We start from the raw sequence: 12,777 nt of genomic DNA, 5'->3' as shown, positions 1-12,777 counted from the left end.
ATTGTGACATACTGTATATACACTAGAATATACACTGGAATACTCTAACAGATCTATTTAACCTAATGAAAATTCAATGTTAATTGAATTTTTCTTCCCCAAAATATAAGAATGTGGGAGACATTTAAATTCAGTTATATTCTCTTACTCATTTCTGTATTTCTAATTACAAATAGAGTACCTTACACATGAATACTTAATTATTTGTTGAATGAACAAATTTAAAGTTTATTGTAGATTGGACTCATATTTAACCATAGTTCCTAAGAAAGTCCCATGAAACATGGGACATAATCACCATGTGTGATTTGCTTATTTTGAAAATCAAATGTTGTATTAGAAAGTCTCAATGGAAAAGGAAGTATATTGACTGTGAAATTTCATTCTAATTTTACTCAGATATAAGCAGAGCGTGTTGATTTCAGAGTTTGTCATAGAGTGGAGACCCAAGTGGCCAGATGAGAGTTCACTGAGGGTAACATAGGGTAGGAAACTATGAGTGAAGTAAGCTCTTGAGAAATGTTTTCCGGGAGCCCTTGCTGTGGATTCATGTAACTCTGGGCAACACTACCTTTTCCCACATGGGATGGAAAAGGAATTGAATACAGCAGCTCTCAGTCTCCCTTCACTCCTCACCTTACCTTTTCAGGGCTGGAAATAGAGTGAGAGGGGCGCCCCTCACCCCCGTGTCTTCCACAATTGAAGAGACTCCATCGTGCAGGGACCAGCAGCTGGGTCTCCATGACCTGGGGCTAGAGGGTAATTTTGAGTTCAAGCCTTAATATATGTCTGCTTAGGGCTCATTGCACCGAAAGGCTCAACACACACACACACAGCTCTCAAATCTAATTTTGACACAAATAATTCTTTAAGGCTCAGTGCTGCTTGTGTTCTGCCTCAGCTAAAGAGTCTCCTGAATCTCCCAGGTTACAGCGATGCCCCCCTTCTTGAAATTCCCTCACAGTTATGGGGTGCAACTCACACAGTGCACCCAGACCTTTCTGGCGTTGGCCCTGAAAGTCTTGTATCCTGGACCTTCTCATTCTCTGGCAGACCATCCATACATATTACCCCCACCATTCCTTTAAAATACAGAATGTAGAGCCTGGCTCAATCATCTCCTTTAGGCTGCATTTCATTGTCTGCCTCTTCTGTTTAATTAAGGGGGTAGCGGTAGATGGGAGGAAATGTGGAAAAAGAAGGAAAAGCTGTGTGTTTCACTGCCTCATGGCCCTCCCGAGATGACCCCTCCCCTCCACAGCCCACCCCACCCCAGTCCAGAATGGCGATACTAAAAATGTTGAGCGTTGGACCACACCTTAATTGTCGTGAGTCTTGGGCTTCATTTCCTCCCCACTAGAGGAGGGTTTACCCTTCTCACCGTACAGACACCCCAGCCCTGCCTGGATCCTGTTGGAGGGGTGGATGGACCGGGCTCGGCCAGAGGGATTGTGGGTGTTTCTGCCTCTCCTATGCCACAACACTCATGCCCTCTTAGGATCTTTGCTGTCTCCTCATCCAACTGTTTGTCCCAGCCCTTTTAGATCTTTTACTTTCCAGCTACCCAAGTGGAAGCCATTTATTTCATTTAATTTTCAACTAACTTTTCGAAGCATCATGCCAGTATTAGGCATTAACTTGAGGGGAAGGCCTCTTTTATCTAGAGATAGACGACAACAAGTGCACCTCTCTATCCAAAGGGAAAGTCTTCCAGAGGAATGTGATAAATCCTGTGAAAGAGATAGATACACTGTTCGGAGCCAAAGAAGTTTCTGTGAGCGTAGAAATGACGTCTGAGACTTTTTTTTTCAGTTCTTGTAGCAAGCACGATGTCATGAAGGTGGTAAGTGGGCACAGTACTTTATGAATGTGTGTTGTGAATAAAATGGTTGGACTGGAGGTGGTAGAGATACAATTTGTAATCACATTGCCAGAAAAACAGACTTGGTAAGTGTTTGATTAACTTAAGAGCCAGTGATGAAATTATGAAGTACCAGTAGAATGTGTGTTTTTTTTTTTTTTTTGTCAGACTATAAACAATTAAGAGATATTAAGGAATTTGGTGTGATTCTACCTGCAATACTTCAGGGAAGAACCAATTACCTTTTTATGGAAGACACATCACATCCAATGTTGACTTGAATGAATCGTTTTGCATAAATAATCAGAACAAAAGTCAAGGAGGCTGTAAACATGGGGCAATCATAAACCATCTTGTGCCCTGGCCTGCCCCTGCATTTGCTGCTATTCAGACTAGCTTTGGTTTATCTCTTAATTAATGATCCAATAGAAGAAGATAAAACAACAAATTCAGGACGTTTACCGATGGCACTTCATTAAGAGATATTACTAATCTGAATAAAAACTGGTCAACATTCAATTGGCTTTACAGGTATTGGAAATAATTATGGAAAATAGTAAAACAAACTAACAGATCAAATGACTGTTTGTTAGGGAAACTGAAGACATTTAGAAGGGGAAATGCAGAGGAAGAGCAGACATGGAACAGCGAGGATCTTGGTATCTGGTCAAAATACCATGGTGATGAAATGAGTTCTTAATATGTGCCATTTTATATCAAAATGGTATGTTTTATAATGTGGCTTTTGCATACTTTGGAAATAATCTCATAGATTTTATTTTAATGGGAAATCAGTGGACTGGTCTCTTATCATGGAAGTTCGTGTGTGTGTGTGTGTGTGTGTGTGTGTGTGTGTGTATCTTTTACTTTTTATCCTCACATAATTTTAGACTTGCACAAAAGCTATGTAAATTATTCAAAGAATACCTGAACACCCTCCACCCAGATTCCCCAAAGATTGCCATTTTGTCCTGTTTGCTTTTTCATTGTGTCTCTCTATATATACAAATCTATGTTTTTTTTTTTTTCCCCTGAACCACTTGAGAATAAATTGCAGGCATGATTCCCTTTTACCCTTAAATACTTCAGTGCTCAAGGACTAAGCAAAGACAGTATTTTACAAAACCATTGTACGTATATAAAAATCAAGAAATTTAACATTGTAATTAGTATACTGTTAGCTAATCTGCACATCTCACTCAAACAACCAATTTTTCTAATAATGTCCTTTATAGGAAAAAAAAAATCTGGGACCAAAAGTTATATTCAGTATCATGGCTCATAGCTTCTTTTAATCTGGAATGTTCTGTTAGTTTTTCCTTGTCTGTAAAGAAAGACCTTGATACTTTTTATGTACATAAGTCAGTTATTTATAGAATGAACCTCAATTTGGAATTGTCTGATGTTTCTCATGATTAGATTCCAACTATGCAGTTTTTTCTTACTTTCACAAAAATTATGTGTTTTTGGTAGTGTATCAGGAGGCACGAGACGTCAGTCACTCCATCTCCAGTGAGGTTGACTTTGATTAGCTGCTTGATGTGGGTCCTGCAGTTTCTTCACTGTGAAGTGACTATTTTTTTATGGCGAAATTACTTCAAAGGTATACTGTTTTTACTTCTTGTAATTAGTAAGTGTCTTAGGGAGAGATGCGTGGGGACGGTGTGATTATCCCGTTACTCACTAAACTCTCACCCGCAGGTTTTACATCATTAATGGTTGGATCACAACTGTGATAGCTGCCAAATGGTGACATTCTGATTCAAGTTGGCCTGACACACCCCAAAATGCTTGCTCAGTTTGGAGTGTTGTGCTGTAGTTCTCTTTTGCATTGTGGTTGTTTCTTTAAGAGACTTTTCATCAGTGGAGGTGTTCTCCTAGGGCCATACATTTTCCTATTTTGTTTGTTTTTCCTTCTACATCCACTATCCAAAGTGTGCTAAAGTTACTATTCCTTCGTATGCTCTTCTTCCCACTTACACAATGTCTTTCAAAGACACACATGGGTCCCTTTTTGTAAGATCTTTCAGGACCTGTTTTAATCTTGCATGCACAGTGGATTTTCTCTGTCTTGTGGTGATTTGGGACAATTTTTGGCCCACAGCTAGCACCCTTCTTTACCCTCCCATGAAGTTTTTCTTGGACTTTCATTCTCCACAAAAACGTGGAGTGGATGCAGGACATTGGACTGGGGGGTAGTTTTTCACCCTAGGAACAATTTAAAGTTTGGGAATTATCTGTCTTCTAGTTATGATGTAGGTATGACTTTTTAATTATAGGAGTTTACTTAAAACTAGGAAAGCCTCAGGGTTTTAGATCTTTGGAAGTGGGTGGGAAGGTGAAAAGGATGGAGGGATGTCTCATGAGGTGGATGGGTGGTTTTATGCTCTCACCTCACATAACTTGTGTTTCAGTTCTTTTGCATCCTGGCCAATTTCAATCTCACAGTGAACTTTGTAAAGCCCAATGGTTGAAGACATCACTGGAGTTAGATTGTATGAGTTCAAATTCTGGCACCAGCACACTTTAGTTGACCTACTTGAGCCTGTTTCCTGTGTGGGAGTGAAATGTGATTACGCTCCACTCAGGGCTGTTGTCAGGGTGGGTGAGTTACCCACATAAACCTCTGTGATACCACCCTAAACTACCACAAGCACTTTCTAATATTTTGAAAAACATAGATGATTAAAGCATTTTGCCTAAAGAAGGTTGGTTAATGAATTGCTGTCACGAGCGTGTCTGTCACTCCCACTGTTCTTGTAAGGTTTTGTCATTGACCTGAGTGGAGACTTCAGTTCATACTTATTCAATCTGCAGCTTGACGCAGAGTTAGAAGTTAAGTAATCATGACAAATTAGATGACACATTCTTGTCTAAGTTTTCCGTCTTTCTTGAATACATGTCATAGGCTTTTGTTGTTCTCTCTATCATATCACTTAACATAGTCTACCTCGGAGGAGCGTTTATGTATATTCTTCACTAACTTGTGAGGTTTTCAGAAAAAATTCTTCTTCATTCATTCAGTTGGGGAAGACAGACAATGCATCATTATTATTTGGAGAATGACACTACAGTGGTGAGACAGATGAATAGGACCTATGGAAGAAAAGAAACTGAACTCAGACAGAAACTGAGCAGCTCATATTTCCTGCCCATCTGAATTCAAAGTCTATAACTTGTGTAACGCTGTTTCAGCTGCTGTGTGTAGGGTGCGTTGGAGGAAGGCAGGAGAGAGGGCAGAGGAAGTTGCACCTGGGTGGTCACCCAGGCCAGAGACGATCAGGGTATGGGCGAGGGCTGTAGTCAGACAGGAGGAGGATTAGATAGACCTGAGATGTCACCTGCAAGTAGAACCCACAGAAGATGGTGTAGGACTGGATTCTGGTGCCTCGGTTAAAAGTATGTTTATGGTTAGATACATGAAAGTTGGTGAAAACTGGAGAGTTAAGACCCTATGGAAATATTGACACTCTGGCCATGAAGGAAAAACAAACAAACAAACAAACAAACAAAAAAAGCCCTTCGTGGATTTACCAACTTTACAGTTTATTAATTTAATTAAACTCATGTAATCCAAGAAAAATACTATGACTCCTTTCTTTTTCTGTGTCCCTTAAGAACAATTTCTTCTCTTCCCTCCAACATCTTGGGTGGCTTATTAGCAAGCCAAGCTCAACAGAATGCTGATGGGAAAAGAGTAACCTCAGTGATGGATGCATCCATTATTCTTCTGGTTAGTCAGCCACTTTACGAGATGCGAGCCATGAGCTGACCAAAAGGATACCAGTGGTCTTGATGTGAATTACTGAGTTGACTATAAAACGTTTGTAACCTGGTCATCAATAATAGTTAGCAGAGTTATGATGGCAATATGATTCTAATTAGTTTGCAATTTCTAAAACCAGCAAATGTGCATTACCTGTATGACAAAAATGGGGCAGAACACAATCTTTGAATAAGAGGAATTTGCTGGGGAAAATGTCATCCAGTCTGCTGGAGGAACATTCATCCATCCGTTCATGGGCTGACCGCAGACTACAGATGTGACACCAGCAGATGGTCTGCACGGGTCACCTGTGCTCTCTTTGTGGCCTCTGTTCTTTCGTGTGTGCTCAGATCAGCTTGCAAAGCTCTTTCATCGTCTATAACAAAACATATTGATTCCCTACTTTCCCTCTGAGTTTTTTTGGTTGTTGTCTTGTTTAAACGATCCCTTATTTTGAATTTAGACAGGAAATAAACTATCCTTACACCCATGCTTAAGAGTGATAAAGCAGCAATGATTCTACTTAGTTGCTTGAAGACGTCCTGCTCGTGAGTGTGATCTCAGGGCCAGTGCCAGGTGCCAGGCCACCTGTCATCGTTCTGGGAAACGGTGGTATTTTCATCATGGATGCAGGGTCTTCCTAGTTTTTAGTTCCTTGAGATCATGATATGGGTCTGCTGAGTGGAACCTTTACATTTCCAGATTTCCAACCATCTTTATGAAGTCAAGCCTCTTTGGAAATGAAGCTGTCAGCTCAGTTTGTGAATTGTATCTCAGGAGATACTTGTCTGCACTCTTCAACAAATACTTAAGGAATTCTCTTCATTTCTTCTAGACTAACACAGCAAGGACCTTCTAAAGGTCATTTTCTCCACCCGCTGGCCTCCCAGCGAACTTGATCTAACACTCCAAGTATGTTCAGCTGCCTTGCAAGAGCTTTCCTCAAGTGTACCTGCAAACCATGGGGGTGGAGGAGCAAGGAGCACAGTGCACGGCAGTGTGTCCTCCTTTACGTGTGTCAGAAATCACAGCGACTCATTCAGGAGTCCTGCTCTGTCCCTCAGTGTTCTGACACCTTCTTTTCTCTGTTGTGCAAACTGCATCAGGCTCCTTGGACCCGCCCGCACTTTGGAGACTCTTAACCCTCCCTTGTCAGGGCCGGTTCCCAACTCAGTGCTCCCCACTGGAAGCCAACCATCCACGTGTTTCTCCGTTGAGTTTTGGCAGTGGTGCATTTGCTGATACTGCTTTTATTGTGGTGCCTTTATCAAGTCAGAGGGCTGTGTGGTTTCACCCAGAGGCGGAGGCATGGCTAGCAGGGTCCCACCAGCGACATCAGTGAAGCAGCCAGCATGAAACCAGGGCGTGACACTGCTGGTCCCTGCTCCACCCACCCCGCGCCCCGCCTCCACACACACCCAAAGCCCTGAGCACAGCTGAGGGAAAGGATCAGAGGCTGATGGGGTCTCCAGGGGGCCGCCCGCTTTGCTTGTGGGGTGACCCTTCACGAGGACCCCATGCTGCCAGCCCCTGCGTTCCTCTGTGTCCCTCTGTCCTTTCTCTGACCCTCCGGGAGGGAGGACTACTGTCTGTAGGCTTTGAGATTGTCGGGGAGATGGCTAAAGTCCTGGAAAGCAGCCGGCCGCTGCTGACCGCATGGTTGTCGTGGCCGCCCGCGAATGTATACGGAGTCTCTAGAGTTTTTCTTTTGAAATTAGATTATGTTTCACAGATCAATAGCTTCTTCTTCATTCAATCCTGAGGATGATAGCAAGCTGGGGACAGAGGAGGAAAGAACGCTTTATGCAACCGGCCCTGTTTTTCGCTTGCTCAGGCCTCTCGCACCCGCAGCCCAGAACCTGCCGGATTCCTCCACCGATTGTCCCGCTATTTGTGCGGCTGAACTTGGACTTGGCTGCGTGCAGCAGTCGGATGCGGCGGTGCGCAGGCGGCTTGGCTCCTGATTTCTGGGTGGGGTCCAGCTGCTGGCTGCAGAGTCGGAAGGAAGGCGTCAGTCTCCTGTCAGCGTGGGTTTCCTGCATGGCAGCCTGATGGGCGACACAGCCATCGGCCTTGGCTGCAGCTGCTCCTGCCGTGCTGTCGCCATCACTCACCATTATCAGCCGCGGGCAGCCCACCGCTGGGTACCCGGCTCTCAGAGCTGCCGGGTCCCGGGTGCCCGGCTGGAGGGCGCGGGCGTGCTTGGCAGCCGGGCAGCAGGGATGCTGGCAGCACCCGGAGCTAAGACGGGCTCCCCACTGACTTCCCTGCCAGACCCCCGCCCACCTGCAGGTCAGCAGCCCTCCGCCGCCTGCTCTTGGAGCTGTGCAGGCCATTCGGGAAACCTGCTCGACGCTTAAGAACGGGCCAAAATTCAGCCGCTCACAGCACATCAAGAAGTCCCTTTTGGTTCACATTTCAGGGTTTGCGATCAGACCCTTTCGTAATTCGATGGGATAGAAAAATCTGAGGAGAAAGTAAAACTTGGTACTATTTTTTAGCGGACACAAACACCGATAGACTTCATTTTATTTTGAGACTCGTTGGAGATGTCTACATAAAAAGTTATGTATTCTTTAAAGCAAAATGGGTCCAGCGACTTCCTCGCACAATTCATTCCGTGGGCTTCTGGTTCTTTGTTCTCTGCCTGTTCCTCTTTCCAGCAGGACGGCCCCCACTGCCACACCAGACCTGAAATGCTGTCAAAGGACTTTCCTGGCTGCTGTCTGGATGGCAGGATCACCCATTAGATGGGGATCCTGCAGGGGCTTCAGTCGGCCTTCAATTGCAGGAATGAACCGGGATGAGTTGTTTTGTTTCTTGGAAAAAGGGGATTCAATACAGCTAAATTCAGTAGGGTCCCGACAACTCCTAGACTACAGTTCTGGCTGTTCAGTGACAACATGGCACGTTTGGGGACCTGGCAAGGATGCGGCATCCCACCAAATGCTCTGTCCAGCCACTCTCTTTCAGCTGCAGGGTTCATTTGGTGGGTCGCATGGTGGGGTCCCTGCCAGAGAGGATTTAGCCAGTCACTCATGGCATTCAGCGGCTTTCAGCCATGTGTGCTCGCCTGGCAGAGAGGAAGGAGGGAGGGAAGGAGGAGAGAGGAAGAAGGAGGGAAAAAAGAGAAAACAAATTATTCTGAGATTTTCACTTCTCTTGTGCTGCTCAGTCATTTTCACCAAGCAAACGTTGTGTCTAAAGACCCAGACCTATGTGCTTTTGGGGACAAATTCGATGAAAGGATCCCCCGTAGGCATTGCTCCAACAGCAGAGGGGTGACAAGAATGAGTTGGTGGGTGCAGCCCCTGCTTGTCCCCTTCTGGGTTCCAGTGCTGCAGAGGGTGGGTATTTGGGAGGAAGGGATGTCCTGTGATGCCTGTCTCTGGGTTGGCTGTAAGTCCAGTTGTGAATCTTAACCGGATGTCCTATGTAAAGGTTGTCCTGAACCATGTTTGTCACCCTGTGCCCCAGACAGTGGCAGTGTCGTACTCACCCTTTTATTCTCTGGTTTTGTGCTTCCATGCCTGGCACTTGGGAGGCGCTGGGTGAATGCTTTTGGTACCAAAGTAAAGTGGAATTGCAGTTGTGGTAGAATGCGTAGACACTGTGCAAATGCCCAGACACACTGCAGGCCAAACCTCACCCCGATACCCAGTTCTGTGTGAAACCTCAGGTCACATAGTTTGCCATCATGTGTAATACGCTTGTCAACATTTTCCATCCAGCTTTTCAGACAGAATCTTCTCAATACCCCCTTGAACTCTGACTTTGAAAAACAATTCATTACCAATGTGTCTGCCTGTTTGCCAGCAGATTAGGGGGTGAGAGAAGGACGTTTCCAATTGACACACAGAAGCAGAAATGCTGTGCACACGTCAACCAGGCTCCTTCAGCCCCAGTTTCCCGTGTTCTCATCCTATGAGAAAACATTCAAAACACGATCGCATGATCACCTTCAAGGTAGTTTGCCCAAATCTGGGCACAGAGCAGGATTGGGTGGTGGAGAGATGCAGTCTATAGTACCAACTGGGGGGGCCACAGCGAGGACTCGGGCGTCCCTATAGGAAACTGGTTATGACAAACTGTGTGCCAAGTAGAGACTTGAAGAAGCAATGCTACAAAATGTGGGCTAGGAGGGGAAGGAAGCTACTTAGAAGAAGAGAGTGTAGACATGCTATGCTGCCCCTTGTGAGAATGCGCAGCCTACCGGTGCTTTACTCTTTACCAAGACTGGTTGTGCCCTTTCAATTTAGGCTGGGCAGGGCTACACCTGCAGTCTTTACTTGTTGATACTTTGAGTGCAGGAGTGTCACATCCTGCATGTGAACAGAGGCGCGAGTATGTGTGTACAAGTTACTGACCTGCCAGCAGTAAGGACCCCCTTCTGACTGCCTTGGACCTTCTGAAATTGAGGTCACTGAGTTTTCCCAAACGGTGGTGTTCCACCAGGAATGAAGAGCAGTGGTCCTGTACCATGGAGGTTAAAGGGATGATTCCTTGGAAAACATGTTTCAGAAGTTTTCACTTTTTATTTCCATCACCTCAGAGCTACATGTGTCCTTTCTATGAGATAGGCTTTGCCTGAGGGAGCCTGCTGAACCCGTGGAGGACGGGATATGCATTCTGCTGTGCGCTCTGGCACTTCCTGATGGCCGTACCTGTCCAGTGACACGAGACTGCCTGGGACAAAAGCATGGTTTCAAATTCTGCCCTTGAAACATGGATTAAGCAGTGTGGTTAGTACGTATTTGTCCCTGTGCTGTCAAACATTCCACCGACTGTACAGTCTTAGCTTAATAGGCAGGTCCTTGGTCACTGTCATAGGAGCTGTGTCTGTGTATCTTTAAGACACCATTTACAGGTATTAGAGCCAAAGGTGTAGAATGGTGTCTAGTTCAGAACAGCACCTAGTTATGTATGAGTTCTGACAATTAAGTTTGCAAACTCATCCTAGAAAAAGTGCTACATACCTCACTGCTGAATATCACTATAGTCACCTTTGAAGTACTCCCCTTGGGAAGCTATGCACTGATGCCAGTGCCTAGTCTACCTTCAAAGCAATTTTGGAACTCTTTTTCTAGAATGGCCATCAGAGCTGTCATTGTGTTACCCTTGATGTCCTGAATGTCATCAAAGTGTCTTCCTTTAAATATTTCCTTTATCTTCGGGGCCAGATCAGGTGAGTAGGGAGGGTGTTCCAATACAGTTATTTGTTGACTGGCTAAAAACTCCCTCACAGACAGTGCCCTGTGACCTGGTGCATTGTCGTGATCAAGAGCCATGAATTGTTGGCAAAAAGTTCAGGTCGTCTGAACTTTTTCATGCAGCCTTTTTAGCACTTCCAAATAGTAAACTTGGCTAACTGTTTGTTCAGTTGGTACAAATTTATAATGAATGATCCCTCTGATATCAAAAAAGATTAGCAACATCATTGCAAGGTGTTTGCGAACTTAATTGTCAGACCTCGTCTATGTACCATTGCAGCTCACTGACATCCAGAGTGACCAGATGACCTGGACAAAGTTCATTCTCCATGGGGCTGGAAGTGGCAGACCTCAGTGTCTTTCCATCTTCCCGGGACATTATGCTTTACCTGTTGCCAATGTCAGTTACCACCTCAAGTCCTTAGTGGATTAAAACAAACCCAATCAAACATTCATTATTTTTCAAAGCATTATGGGTCAGCAGTCTCTGTGGTTCTCCTGTTGGTCTCAGCTGGGATCATCCCTATGACTGCAGTCTTCTCAAGAGTTGACTTGGGCGAGAGGGTATGAGATACCTCCCTTTGTTTGTGAAGTTGGTCCCAGCTTCTGTTCTGGGTGCCTCTGAAGTTGGGGTGCCTCTGTTCTCTGCATGGCATCTCATCTGCCAGTAGCTGAACCATCTCCTTTGAACGGCAGTCTTGGGGTGCTTGAAGTGGTGGGAATGGAAGCTGCCTTGGATTTAGCTCTGAAAACATCACTGCTGACCGCTGTGTTCCCCATCAGACCCAGTGGAGTGAGGGGGACACCACACCTCGTGGAGAATGATGGCAGCTTTACTTGGCGAAGGTCTGTGGACAGAAAGCGAGACCAGCCTCCCTGAGGCCACCATCAGCTCAACCTACACAGCCAATAGGAAGGCTTTGCCATTTTTCAGAACAATAATAGTGAGAATTTGAGTTAAGATGTCTGTAAAAGAAATGTTGAGAGAGAATGGAATGAACTCAAGATTAGGACAGAAAATTCAAATCCTGACTCTTTATAGGGAGCAAAGATTACAAAGTTCAGAGACAATTCTCACACATTAAATTCTGGGGTCCTAGAGGGTTTGGTAGTTTTATGATAAATAGGAAAATCAGAATGACAGGTTGGTAGGTTATTGCTGAGAGGGCCTCTTAGTTTATGCTACTTTTGGATCTCTGGGGTAAATGTGTAACAATTATCTGAAAATGAGAGATCAAATACTGGGTGAATGTTCAGGTTTCGAAGGTCAAATTTGAATCTAACTGAAAAAGTAGGGAAAGGGGAAGTTGGTTTAGGAAAGAACCCACCATACAAGGGGCAGAAGAAGGCAAGCTACAGAAATACACCCAAACGTGCTGTGGATATTATTTCTCCAAAGAAGAAATACAAATGGCCGGCAAGCACACAAAGAGATGCCAAACGTCATTAGTCACTAGGAAATGCAAGTGGAAGTACAGTGAAATACCTCCTCACAATCTCAAGGATGGCAATAATAATAACAATAAACAGAAAATAACAAGTGTTGGCAGGGATGTGCAGAATTTGGAATCCTTGTACAATGCTGATGGGAATGAAAAATGGTACAACCACTGTGGAAATCCACCTGGCAGTCCCTCTACAAGTTAACTCGAGAATTCCATATGACCCAGCAATTCCACTCTCAGGTATAGACCCTGAAGAATCGAAAAAGGACTCAAACAGATCAACACACACACGTTCATAGCAGTGCTGTTCCAAATTGCCAAAGAGTGGAAACAACCCAAACAGCCTTCAGCAACAGATGATGATGGATGAACAAAACGATCTCTCTCCATGCAATGGAATATTAGTCAGCCTTAGAAAGGAATGAACTGCTGACACATGCTGCAACATGGATGAGCCTTGAAAAAATGATTCCAAGTGAAAGGAGCTGGATAGAA

The sequence above is a fragment of the Rhinolophus ferrumequinum genome, chromosome 19 (genome assembly GCF_004115265.2).
Source record: "Rhinolophus ferrumequinum isolate MPI-CBG mRhiFer1 chromosome 19, mRhiFer1_v1.p, whole genome shotgun sequence".
Classification (NCBI taxonomy): Eukaryota; Metazoa; Chordata; class Mammalia; order Chiroptera; family Rhinolophidae; genus Rhinolophus; species Rhinolophus ferrumequinum.
This window is presented reverse-complemented; position numbering follows the sequence as displayed.